Here is a 13,783-nt window from a genome sequence, read left to right as displayed (position 1 = left end):
ATTCGTTTGCCCCCCGCATCTGGAAACAGTGTTCCGGGGATATTCGTTTGCCCCCGCATCTGGAAACAGTGTTCCGGGGATATTCGTTTGCCCCCCGCATCTGGAAACAGTGTTCCGGGGATATTCGTTTGCCCCCCGCATCTGGAAACAGTGTTCCGGGGATATTCGTTTGCCCCCCGCATCTGGAAACAGTGTTCCGGGGATATTCGTTTGCCCCCCGCATCTGGAAACAGTGTTCCGGGGATATTCGTTTGCCCCCCGCATCTGGAAACAGTGTTCCGGGGATATTCGTTTGCCCCCCGCATCTGGAAACAGTGTTCCGGGGATATTCGTTTGCCCCCCCCGCATCTGGAAACAGTGTTCCGGGGATATTCGTTTGCCCCCCGCATCTGGAAACAGTGTTCCGGGGATATTCGTTTGCCCCCCGCATCTGGAAACAGTGTTCCGGGGATATTCGTTTGCCCCCCGCATCTGGAAACAGTGTTCCGGGGATATTCGTTTGCCCCCCGCATCTGGAAACAGTGTTTCGGGGATATTCGTTTGCCCCCCGCATCTGGAAACAGTGTTCCGGGGATATTCGTTTGCCCCCCGCATCTGGAAACAGTGTTCCGGGGATATTCGTTTGCCCCCCGCATCTGGAAACAGTGTTCCGGGGTATTCGTTTGCCCCCCGCATCTGGAAACAGTGTTCCGGGGATATTCGTTTGCCCCCCCGCATCTGGAAACAGTGTTCCGGGGATATTCGTTTGCCCCCCGCATCTGGAAACAGTGTTCCGGGGATATTCGTTTGCCCCCGCATCTGGAAACAGTGTTCCGGGGATATTCGTTTGCCCCCCGCATCTGGAAACAGTGTTCCGGGGATATTCGTTTGCCCCCCGCATCTGGAAACAGTGTTCCGGGATATTCGGTTGCCCCCGCATCTGGAAACAGTGTTCCGGGGATATTCGTTTGCCACCCGCATCTGGAAACAGTGTTCCGGGGATATTCGTTTGCCCCCCGCATCTGGAAACAGTGTTCCGGGGATATTCGTTTGCCCTCCGCATCTGGAAACAGTGTTCCGGGGATATTCGTTTGCCCCCCGCATCTGGAAACAGTGTTCCGGGGATATCCGTTTGCCCCCCGCATCGTTTGCCCCCCGCATCTGGAAACAGTGTTCCGGGGATATTCGTTTGCCCCCCGCATCTGGAAACAGTGTTCCGGGGATATTCGTTTGCCCCCCGCATCTGGAAACAGTGTTCCGGGGATATTCGTTTGCCCCCCGCATCTGGAAACAGTGTTCCGGGGATATTCGGTTGCCCCCCGCATCTGGAAACAGTGTTCCGGGGATATTCGTTTGCCCCCCGCATCTGGAAACAGTGTTCCAGGGGTTATTCGTTTGCCCCCCGCATCTGGAAACAGTGTTCCGGGGATATTCGTTTGCCCCCCGCATCTGGAAACAGTGTTCCGGGGATATTCGTTTGCCCCCCGCATCTGGAAACAGTGTTCCGGGGATATTCGTTTGCCCCCCGCATCTGGAAACAGTGTTCCGGGGATATTCGTTTGCCCCTCGCATCTGGAAACAGTGTTCCGGGGATATTCGTTTGCCCCCCTCATCTGGAAACAGTGTTCCGGGGATATTCGTTTGCCTCCCGCATCTGGAAACAGTGTTCCGGGGATATTCGTTTGCCTCCCGCATCTGGAAACAGTGTTCCGGGGATATTCGTTTGCCTCCCGCATCTGGAAACAGTGTTCCGGGGATATTCGTTTGCCTCCCGCATCTGGAAACAGTGTTCCGGGGATATTCGTTTGCCTCCCGCATCTGGAAACAGTGTTCCGGGGATATTCGTTTGCCTCCCGCATCTGGAAACAGTGTTCCGGGGATATTCGTTTGCCTCCCGCATCTGGAAACAGTGTTCCGGGGATATTCGTTTGCCCCCCGCATCTGGAAACAGTGTTCCGGGGATATTCGTTTGCCCCCCGCATCTGGAAACAGTGTTCCGGGGATATTCGTTTGCCTCCCGCATCTGGAAACAGTGTTCCGGGGATATTCGTTTGCCTCCCGCATCTGGAAACAGTGTTCCGGGGATATTCGTTTGCCTCCCGCATCTGGAAACAGTGTTCCGGGGATATTCGTTTGCCTCCCGCATCTGGAAACAGTGTTCCGGGGATATTCGTTTGCCTCCCGCATCTGGAAACAGTGTTCCGGGGATATTCGTTTGCCTCCCGCATCTGGAAACAGTGTTCCGGGGATATTCGTTTTGCCTCCCGCATCTGGAAACAGTGTTCCGGGGATATTCGTTTGCCCCCGCATCTGGAAACAGTGTTCCGGGGATATTCGTTTGCCTCCCGCATCTGGAAACAGTGTTCCGGGGATATTCGTTTGCCTCCCGCATCTGGAAACAGTGTTCCGGGGATATTCGTTTGCCTCCCGCATCTGGAAACAGTGTTCCGGGGGATATTCATTTGCCTCCCGCATCTGGAAACAGTGTTCCGGGGATATTCGTTTGCCTCCCGCATCTGGAAACAGTGTTCCGGGGATATTCGTTTGCCTCCCGCATCTGGAAACAGTGTTCCGGGGATATTCGTTTGCCCCCCGCATCTGGAAACAGTGTTCCGGGGATATTCGTTTGCCTCCCGCATCTGGAAACAGTGTTCCGGGGATATTCGTTTGCCTCCCGCATCTGGAAACAGTGTTCCGGGGATATTCGTTTGCCTCCCGCATCTGGAAACAGTGTTCCGGGGATATTCGTTTGCCTCCCGCATCTGGAAACAGTGTTCCGGGGGATATTCGTTTAAACAGTGTTTCAAGGACACCCGTTTGCCTCACGCATCTGAAAACAGTGTTTCAAGGACACCCGTTTGCCTCACGCATCTGAAAACAGTGTTTCAAGGACACCCGTTTGCCTCACGCATCTGAAAACAGTGTTTCAAGGACACCCGTTTGCCTCACGCATCTGAAAACAGTGTTTCAAGGACACCCGTTTGCCTCACGCATCTGAAAACAGTGTTTCAAGGACACCCGTTTGCCTCCCGCATCTGAAAACAGTGTTTCAAGGACACCCGTTTGCCTCCTGCATCTGACAACAGTGTTTCAAGGACACCCGTTTGCCTCCCGCATCTGAAAACAGTGTTTCAAGGACACTCGTTTGCCTCCCGCATCTGAAACACAAACACAAACACACACATTCTCTCGGCACAGCGGCTCGAGCACTCAACACAAACACACACACATTCTCTCTCTCGGCACAGCGGCTCGAGCGCTCAACACACTAAAAAAGCAACTTGCCAAATATTGATCTGTTTGGGCTCTTTATAGGTGTCCATGAACTGTCAACTGTTATATTTGTCTCCTTGTAAAATTAACTGTCATTTGTGGATTCAAATGAAAAACTAAAATTGTGTGTGTGTGTGTGTGTGTGTGTGTGTCATTAGTATACACACGCAGCATACAGAGAATCAAAACATGGTTCCTACTTTGAGCAGTCTTCTAACCGATGTCGTCATCAGTGTAAGATGCTGCAGGATCTCATCATCTCATCCTCAAACTCTGCAATGTTGTCATTTGGACTCTGGGGTCATCAGCAGGATATCTGAAAGAAAGAAAGAAAGAAAGAAGCTTGTGACTAAATAACTACAATATAGGTCCTCTATAGCGCCACCTATACTGTATTATCTGTATACCAACGGAATCAAGTTCGACACACGTTTTGAACAAGGTCAACTTCTCCCTCTTCCGCATTCAAAGCCCACGCACGCATGCTGCTGTGTGCGGTGTTCCCCTCTGGGGGTCTGCGGTTCCCCGGGGGCGTCCCAGCTCACTGCTAAACTGCCTATCACACAGAACCAGAGAGGCTCCCCATTGTTCCTGCCCCCCCCCCCCCACCCCCCGTACTGTTTGACCCATCCTGACTAGGGATGCACCGAAAATTCGGCCACCGAAAATATTCGGCCGAAAATGGCTAAAAATGTATTTTCGGCCTATTCGGTTTCGGCTCAAATAAACCGAAAAATATCACCGAATAGTAGTAGTGGTCCTAAAGTTGTGAATCGATATAATTCAACTAAACTGCGGGAAAAACACAGATGTACAAGCCCAAAGCGCTGTGCATTGCGACGGGTAGATAACTTGTAGATCTGCTACTTCCAGCGCAGGAAGGGCGCATGCTTATGACGTTCTTTAAGACAGTCACTCACAACACACGAGCAGCAGTCAGCAGACGGAATGCACAGACAGATCCGAGTCCGACACAACTTTATTGTTGCACACATCTGTGCTTTCATCCGCGCTTCCATAGCCTTTTAAATCTTATTTCCCATCCACATGCACAAGCAACGTGATATCAGCAGCTGCCTTCCACCCGATCTGGATGGTGGTGGTGTTGTCTGAGGAGGGTAGCTACTATCTAGCATGGGAGCTAACATTAGTTTAGCTCTGGTCCATCCTTAATAGTCCTCCTTAATAACACTATAGTACTTTCCATCCGTTCCCCAACTAAACACCTCACACTCGATGCTGCGTTTACACCAGGTTTACACGGGCAGACACAAAGACGAATGGGAATATCATTTGGAGCAGCTACACGTCTTTGCATCAACATGTTGCTGGTTTCCATTATAAAATGAATTATAGACTATCCTTGCATCTGCCCGTGTTTAGTTTCACTGTCCAGTGTCCACAGCAGGAAGACCTGTCGAAACTATGCACTTCTCAGAGACATGCTAAACCCACCTCTAGAATATTACTTTCCCCAGCTATCTCATTCCACTTTCATTTATTTTATTCCATAGTCTTAGTTTTTCCCTAATAAAGTTGTTTTTTATTAGTTCTCATGTTCCCCTTGAAAAGCATCTTTAAGTACTCAGAGAAGCATTATATAAATAATATTATCACTATTATTATTACTACTTGTTTTATTGCCTATGCTTATGTAGAAAAAAAAGCTCACTGCTCAGGTCAAATAGGCCTATTGATATGCGATTAAAATGTGATTATTTGAGATTAATTAATCACAAAGCCTCCAATTAATTAGATGTTTTTTTAATGGACCCATAAGTGTTTAGGTTTTGCCATAATCATGTCTTTTTCCATAATCAGGTAGCTTTACAACAAAGATGTATTCGGCTATTCGGTATTCGGTTTTCGGCCAACTGTTTCCTATATTCGGTATTCGGTTTCGGCCAAGAATTTCCCTTTCGGTGCATCCCTAATCCTGACCCATTAAAATTAGTGATGGACCGAATATTCGGCCGCTGAAAATATTCGGCAGAAAACGGCTATAAATGCATTTTCGGCCTATTCGGTTTCGGCCTGAATAGGCAGAAAATATATCACCGAATACAAACCGCATTCAAAAGAGCTGAATAAAAGTTTTATGGACCCATAATAGTGATTATTATTTAAGTTAAGTTTTGCCGTAACCATTTTTTTTGCCATAAATCAGGTAGTTTTAAGGTACGGCCATGACAGCAATGGTGGGAAAAAAGATATATAATATTAATCATATTCTGATATTCGGTATTCGGTTTTCGGCCAACTGTTTCCTATATTCGGTATTCGGATTTCGGCCAACTGTTTCCTATATTCGGTATTCGGTTTTCGGCCAACTGTTTCCTATATTCGGTATTCGGTTTTCGGCCAACTGTTTCCTATATTCGGTATTCGGTTTAGTCCAAGAATTTCCCTTTTGGTGCATCCCTAATTAAAATGTAGCCTGAAACTCTGCCGGAGGGGTCTGGACAGACAGTGGACGATCATTGGCATGCGCGGCCCGCCGCGGAACTGAATATTAAACCATTTAGGCCTGACAACTGTCTTCTAAATCATGATGTTTTTAGATCAGTGGTGCTCAATATTTCATGTCAAGGATCCCCAAAATGTAATTGGCCGCCGATCAACCCCCATCTGAAAATATGTTGTTTCTTCAGGGACCAAAGCAAAGATTTGACTTAAAAACTTTGACTCTGTTAACAATATTCAAAAACAGCAGATCTACAAGCTCATGGCGCGGCACACAGGTCCATTGTCCACCAGTCGACCTTGAGGCTTAATCAGGAGTTGTAGTAGCCACAGGATAATCTAAGCGGTGGATATTGCTCTTGGCTTCATGTCTTTATGTATGTAAATTGTCTTGTTCTTTGTGTTATGTCAAATGTGTGACGTATGTGTTCTGCATACTTGGCTGCTGTGTCGCAAGACAAATTACAGTGTGAACTGACAATAAAGTACTATATCATATCATATCACTCGGTATAGATCTGCTATTTTTCAATAGCTAAAATATATAGCATGATGCTTAAAAACACCAAAAGGGGTTCCCGTGCTGAATGGGTTAAACCAGAAGGGTTCCGTGGCGCACATTTGTAAGAGGCACACACTGGAAGGGGGGGGGGGGGGGGTTTAATTACTTCATTATTGTCTTTGAGAGAAGTTAACATAACTATAACTAAATGCATTTGAAATTCAATAAAAAAAGGTTACTTTTCAGGATTCCAATTCAAAAATAGCAAATAAATATTCAGGTTTTCAATTAAAATATTGCAAAAAATAGCCGATCTACAAGCTCAAAACGCGTCGCATTGAGGCGCGTTTTGAGCTTGTAGATCGGCTAATTTTTGCTACGACAGTAATATGCCCTGTGGCCCCTCTGGAATGAGTGTGGAAATATATTGGCCCTATATGCATCATCAAAGTTGCCCAGCCCTGATCTATGCTATATACAAGGCTAAAGGTTTTGTTTAATTTTAACGTAAGCCTATATATATATATATATCATATTTAATGTTCTCAACCTGGGATGGGAGTCCCTGTACAGTACAACTTGTACACAGAGCTCAAGACTTAAATCAACACTTTTCTGATTTTACAGTGAACTTTGGGGTCCCAGTCAGGAGTTGTATTACAGTAGATGGGGGTAAGCCGGTATAGAAATCACTGAATTCAATTGTATGAATCCATTTTGGGTGGGAACCCCTTTTGGTGTTATAAACATTGTTATAATTTAGCTATTGAAAAATAGCAGATCTACAAGCTCATCGCGCGCCACTGAGTGGTGCGCTACGAGCTTGTAGGTCTGCTATTTTTGAAAAAAATTGAACACATAAGAAACATAGCTTTTTCAGAAAACTGTCAGGATGTATAGAAGACATTTTTAGAATCTGATCTCAGGTCAAAATGGGTTCAAATGGGGGTAAATCACAGAGTTACAGCACACAGGACCATTAATGCACACAACTACACCGTATAGGCGATCCTGCTAGTGATGGGAGATTAAATCGGCAAACATCGGTATCGCCGATTTTAGTTGTTTTTAGATTAATCTGCATCGGTTCGATCAATCAATCAGACCGATTAATTAATCGGTCCGATTAATCGGTCTGTCTTTACTGATAAACAAGCACAAAGTAACAGCTTGAACAGATCTACAAGCTCACAATATTAAATATAAACAAGGTATTAAAGTTAAATCTGACTTGCCTAAGCCTGCAGTGCAGATACGCTGTTATATGGAATTTTCAGAATAGACAATTTTTTTTTTTTGTTGATAACAATAGAGATTGATTCTGAATAATATTATAATCAAAGTAACTTGTTTGAATGCCCAACACTGTAGCTAGCTGTGGGAGTGGGCTGCTCTACTCTGCCCCCTGTGGGTCGAACAGCAGTGATGCATCCTGCTTCCTTAACCACACCAAAGGGTCACCATGATGACCCTTGGGGTCCAAACGGTTGCAAGGAGCAGTGTTGTTTGGGCAGAAGATTTTAGTTTTAGTTTACATCACTGCAAAGTGCTCCTTTAACCCATTTTGGACTGAGGTCGATTAAAAAAAAAGGGTTCTAAATCCTATTTTTTTCTGAAAAACTTATGTTTCTATGTCAGTGGTGCTCAACCTTTTTCATGTCAAGGACCCCCAGAATTCTCTATTGGGCCACAGACCCCCATCTCAAAATATGTAGTTCCAGACCAGGGACCCCCCCCAGAAGCAAATATTTTAGTTAAAAATGTTCGCTCTGAAATATATATTCAATGATTTGTGCCACATTTTAACGATTTTTCAAAAATAGCAGACCTACAAGCTCGTAGCGGCCTTTCTGTGTGGAGTTTGCATGTTCTCCCCGTGTCCGCCTAGGGTAGGTACCCTCACAAAAAACATGCAGTAATCCTGGTCACTAAAACTGCCTCCCCCTGGCCAGCCGGGGGGCCTGATGGAGGGGAAAGGAACTGGTTGGAATAACGTGTTCCTTCCACGAGCCAACCAGGGAAACTCCCCCCTGTCAGGTGTAAAGGAGCAACTTGGACACTCATGCATGAAGGAAGCATGAGTTCAAGTCCGTTGCTCTCCCCTTGTCCCCCATATATGGGAACTAGGTTGGAGGAGGGTGTGTAGAGCCCAGGATCACATTAGATGATTGACACAGGGGTGAAAAATGGGTTACAAAATCGTGGGATAAAAAATAAATACCTTACTACTGAGCTAAGGTTGGGATCTCTCGGCAGTAATTCTCAGGCCCTTGATTTAGGGCCTCTGTTACATTAGTTTTTCTTTCAATCTTAGACTATTTTTAAATCTGATAGTGTCACACACTACACAGATAATCTTATCAAATTGATTTAGCAGATAATCTTAACCCGCTGGCCTTTGTCCCACAGGTTCAGCTTAACCCACAGGAACCCCTTTTGGTGTTTGAAGCATTATGTTATACTTTAGGTATTGAAAAATAGCAGATGTACAAGCTTGTGGCGTGGCACTGAGTGCCACGCTGCATCCTTGTAGATCTGCTATTTTTTTTTTAATCGTGAAAATGTTGATCTGCTTTTTTTTTTTTTATCGTGAAAATTTGGTGCAAATCTTTGAATATATAATTCTTTCAGAGCGAACGTTTTTAACTCAAATCTTGACTTTGGGGGGCGTCCCTGGAACAACATATTTTCAGATGGGAGTCGGAGGCCAATTACAGATGATTTTTGAGAGTCCTTGACATGAAATAGTTCTAGAACCACTGATATAGAAACATATTTTCAGAAAACTGTCAGGATTTAGAAGATATATTTTTTAGAAGCCGCGTCTAAATGGGTTAAAGGCATCACACACACACTACAGAATTCTATGCAGATTATCAGGTTTACCCAAAGACAGCATTATTCCCTTGCAATAGTTTGCTAAATCAACAGATGTATAAGAACTATGGAGGAGTGCATCAACATGAAAGGTGGATCATATAGGCCTATAATAATGATCAGCATATCAAAGTCAAAGTCATACGATTTGTCACACACGTTACCGCAGTGAAATTTGTTGACCCATCTCTTGGAGCGGTGAGCCGCAGCCAAGGAGCGGTGAGCTGCAGCCGTGCCGCGCTCCGGAATCATTTGATTAGTAGATTTGACCCCCACAAACCAACCCTTTGATGCTGAGTGCCAAGCAGGGAGGCATTGGGTCCCATTTTTTTACAGTCTTTGGTATATGACCCGGCCGGGGATCGAACACCGACCTCCCAGTCTCAGGGCGGACACTCTAACCACAAGGCCACTGTCTGGTATCACGGCATTATCACAGCAGCAGCTAAATAATGAAGAAGCCAAGACGCACGTTCAACAAACCACGTGCAACAAACCATGTGCAACCCAGATTCGGCACAAACAACAAGGGACTAAATTATTTTCGCACCTTTGCAACCAAAATGTGGAATGCCCTACCTACAGGGATTCGAACCGCTGACCCAGGGATCACTGGACGACCTGCTCCACCTCCTGAGCCACAGCATTCAAGTGATTGGTTTAGGTACATTTGCTAGCATCCCAAATACAGTTCCAATAAGTACCAACCATTACTGAGAATCATAAACCTCGGGTACAGATGCAGATTCTTCATACTGACATTTGGAAGCCTAGATAGCTGGGCCATGAATGTACATAAACTGACCAGGAGTGGCCTAAACAATAGCTGGCATGACAAACAGGGTTGCCATCAGAATGACAGTTTCCAACCCCAGCTCAACTTAAAATCCGCCCAATTAAATAAAAACCAGCCCAAATCGGCCATGTAACGGCACAAAACCATTACATATGCAACAGAAAGCAATGTGTGTGTGTGTGTGTGTGTGTGTGTGTGTGTGTGTGTGTGTGTGTGTGTGTGTGTGTGTGTGTGTGTGTGTGTGTGTGCGCACGCCGGCTGCATGCAGAGAGCAGTGAGATGAGCCAGCTTACCGTTTTAAACATATAACCATTAACCACGCACACACCCGTTGTAACTGCCATCGCTAATGCAGTAGGGTTCTGACATGTTTTGGCCTCCCTCCTTCCTAATTATGGGACAACCCATCAGGGTGTACGCCCGTAATGAGACGTACCCATACCTGGGCCATAAGTTCAACATCGCTGGCGAGTGGGGGGAGCAAGTCAAGGAGCTCACTAGAGAGTTTCACCGTCGACTCGACCTGATCGATCTGTCCCCCCTCCCTATAGTCATGAAGCTCGAGGCTGTGAGAGAAGTGGCCCTGGCGAAGATACAAAACCTATTTGCCAATGTACACATCCCACAACATGCACTGAGAGACATGACAAATAGAACTGTTAAACTGCTAAAATGGGCAAAAAACAACGGAAATGTGCCCATCTCTGATGGATTAATTACAGACTCCAGCGTGGTAGTGAAGGCTAACCTCACCCACCAGGGAGTGGACACTAGACTACAGGAAGAAACGGCAAGAAGGGTTCTGCTTAGCACGAAACAGACTGAAGCCAAAGAACATTGGTGTGGCCTTCGACTGCAGGGAAAGTTGGCCTGTGTTGATTCAGCTGATCACTCTGTTTCACATTCGATGTACAAAAATGCTGCTATTGGGGAGGAGGTTTTAAAATTCACCATCAAAGCAAGACTGTAAGTATTACCAACCAAGTACAATCTGTTAATCTGGTATCCCGACACCCAGACTCCTCTGTATAAACCATCATGATTCTGAACAACTAGAATCCATCGCACATAACAAATGGATGTAGTGCATACAAAAACTCGCCACGACCGGATTGTTGACCTCCTAGTGTCTGATGCAGTTCGAAAGTATGTGCCATCTAGTGCAGCAATGTATAAACATTCAAGAGTGTTACCAGATTGGTTTAGCTGTGCATGCGATGTCTTTGCTAACATCCCGAATACACCTGATGTTGTCTTTGTTGACACCAGTCACAAGGAGGTCCTGATTCTGGAGTTGGGCTGTGTCTTTGATTTGTACATGGACCAGGCATTCCAAGATAAACATTCTAAGTATCAACCATTACTTGGAAGTATAACAAACCTGGGGTATCGCTGTAGATTTGCCATACTGATATTCGGAAGCCTGGGCCATGTGCATAAACTGACCATGAGTGGCCTAAGAATAGCTGGCATGACAAAAAGCAAAGCCAACTTGCCAAATACTGTTCTGTTTCGGCTGTTATAGGCAGTTTGGAGGAGGAGAGGGCCATGTGTATCCTTAAGTGAACATGAACTGTCAACCCCGTTATATTTGTTTCCTTGTAAAATTAATTGTAATTTGTGGATTCAAATAAAGAAATCGAAATGTGTGTGTGTGTGTGTGTGTGTGTGTGTGTGTGTGTGTGTGTGTGTGTGTTCCATTAGTATACACACAACATACAGAGAATCAAAACACGGTTCCTACTTTGAGCAGTCTTTGTCGTCATCAGTGTAAGATGCTGCAGGATCTCATCATTACATCCTCAAACTCTGCAATGTTGTCCTCTGGACTCTGGGGTCATCAGCAGGATATCTGAAAGAAAAGAAAGAAAGAAAGAAAGAAAGAAAGAAAGAAAGAAAGAAGCTTGTGACTAAAATACATTATAGGTCTTCTATTTAACACACAGCTTATCTTTTTTATTTCCTGAAAGACACACACACACACACACACACACACACACACACACCTTAGACTAGAGGCACACGCCAAAATCTGCCATTGAGCCCCATTATAAAAGTCTCAAATTTGAAAGCACTATATTTCTAAAACTATGACACCTTTCAAAGATTCCTTTTCAGGCAAACATGTCCACCGTAAAATGAACTTAAGTAGGCTAGAATGGGGTTGGTAGGTTTAAGTATGTAGGATTAGTAGCATGCCAAAGTTTGTGCTATTGCCATAGAGAATGCATTGGGCGTTTAAGTTACATAACTCAGAAACTACAAAACATTTCAAAGTAAAAAGTTCCAGACACACACACACACACACACATACACACACCTTAGCTGGTATAACCAGTGAATGGACAAATCGGTGACACAGCATGAATTCACAAATAATGACCCTCCGTCATGGACTATAAATACCCACGGTAAATAAATACATGTAGGCTACATTGCATTTATATATATATATATATATATATTATCATTGCGGTAATTATTATTAAAGTTTTATAGGTTTTTCTTTTAATTATATGGACTGGACTGTCTTCCATTATGTATTATTATCTGGTGACCAGAGTAGTTTGTTGTCGCCGTCGGTGGAGGAATTCAGAGAAGAGTCTGTCTCCCGCTCGTAAACAAACCATGACATTAATTTTCATTTCACTGAACCATTATATATATTAATATAGACTCCTCAAGTGTCCGCTGTAAAAATACGACTGTAAATTGCCGTTTAATGAAGCACAAAAGAATATAATTCCTTACCGTAGCGCCACAGGATAGGCTGTCGGTCCGTCCATCATCTTCAAACAAACTTATTGGCGCTCTTTTACTCTATGCTCTTTTTAGTTAGTTATAAATGCGGAAGTGCACCCAGAGTGCACCTGGGCTTTACATTGGGCGCTCGGTTGCACGGGGTTTCCTCGTCAAGAATCCACGGGTCCGTGGATAAAAAAAACTTTAATAGAATACAATAACAAAATATAAACTAATGGATGCCAAATGTTAGACAAATCCACCTCTTGTCTGATATGCTGCATAACAATATATATATATATATATATATATATATATATATATATATATATATATATATATATATATATATATATATATATATATATATATATATATATAATAAATAACCCTGGTTCTCTTCACGTCCCACCTGACAGGAGACAAGTCACGTGACCAATAGGGTGAAGTGGGCACCTTCCTTGGATATCTGGGCAACTCGTTGTGAAATTGGATATTTTGTCCAAAATGTTAAAAGATTAGGCCTATAGGCCTACTATATATTTGAAAAGAAATGTCTTTAATAAGTAAAGAAAGTAGGCCTACACATGATCATTATACATTGCTTAAACATTCAATAATTAAGGTCTAATATAATATTTCTACAAATTGCTACAAAACCTATTTTGGAGCATATACTGTAAAAACAAGGTTTTTAGGTCTGATAATGATGTAGCCTACCGTGCATGTTCACATCATGTATACTTTAATACTTAAAATATATGTAATTCTTTTACATTTTGGACAAAATAGCCAATTTTACAATCGAGGTGCCAAGATGTCATAACCTGACTCTGCCAGCAGAGGGAGTGGTTCCACCAGGCTACAGGTGTCCATGGTGCCCACTTGATCTGTGGTGGTTCTCAACCTTTCCCAGGCAGTCTATAAACACAACACCAGATATCTGTCTAAACACAAATATAAAACAACAACTGTTAATTTTATAATGGACAATTTACTTTTTGCAGGGCAAGTGAAATGTAATTGGCCATTTATATGTAATTGGCCGTCAGTATATGTTGTTCCAGAAGAGTTAAAAACGTTCGCTCTGACAGAATACAATATTCAAAGATTTGCACCACATTTTTTACGATTTTTCAAAAAATAGCAGA

This window comes from Protomyctophum bolini (genome assembly GCF_963924005.1).
Source record: "Protomyctophum bolini genome assembly, chromosome: 20".
Lineage (NCBI taxonomy): Eukaryota > Metazoa > Chordata > Actinopteri > Myctophiformes > Myctophidae > Protomyctophum > Protomyctophum bolini.
The sequence above is the reverse complement of the archived record's forward strand: the minus strand, read 5'-3'. Positions refer to the sequence as shown.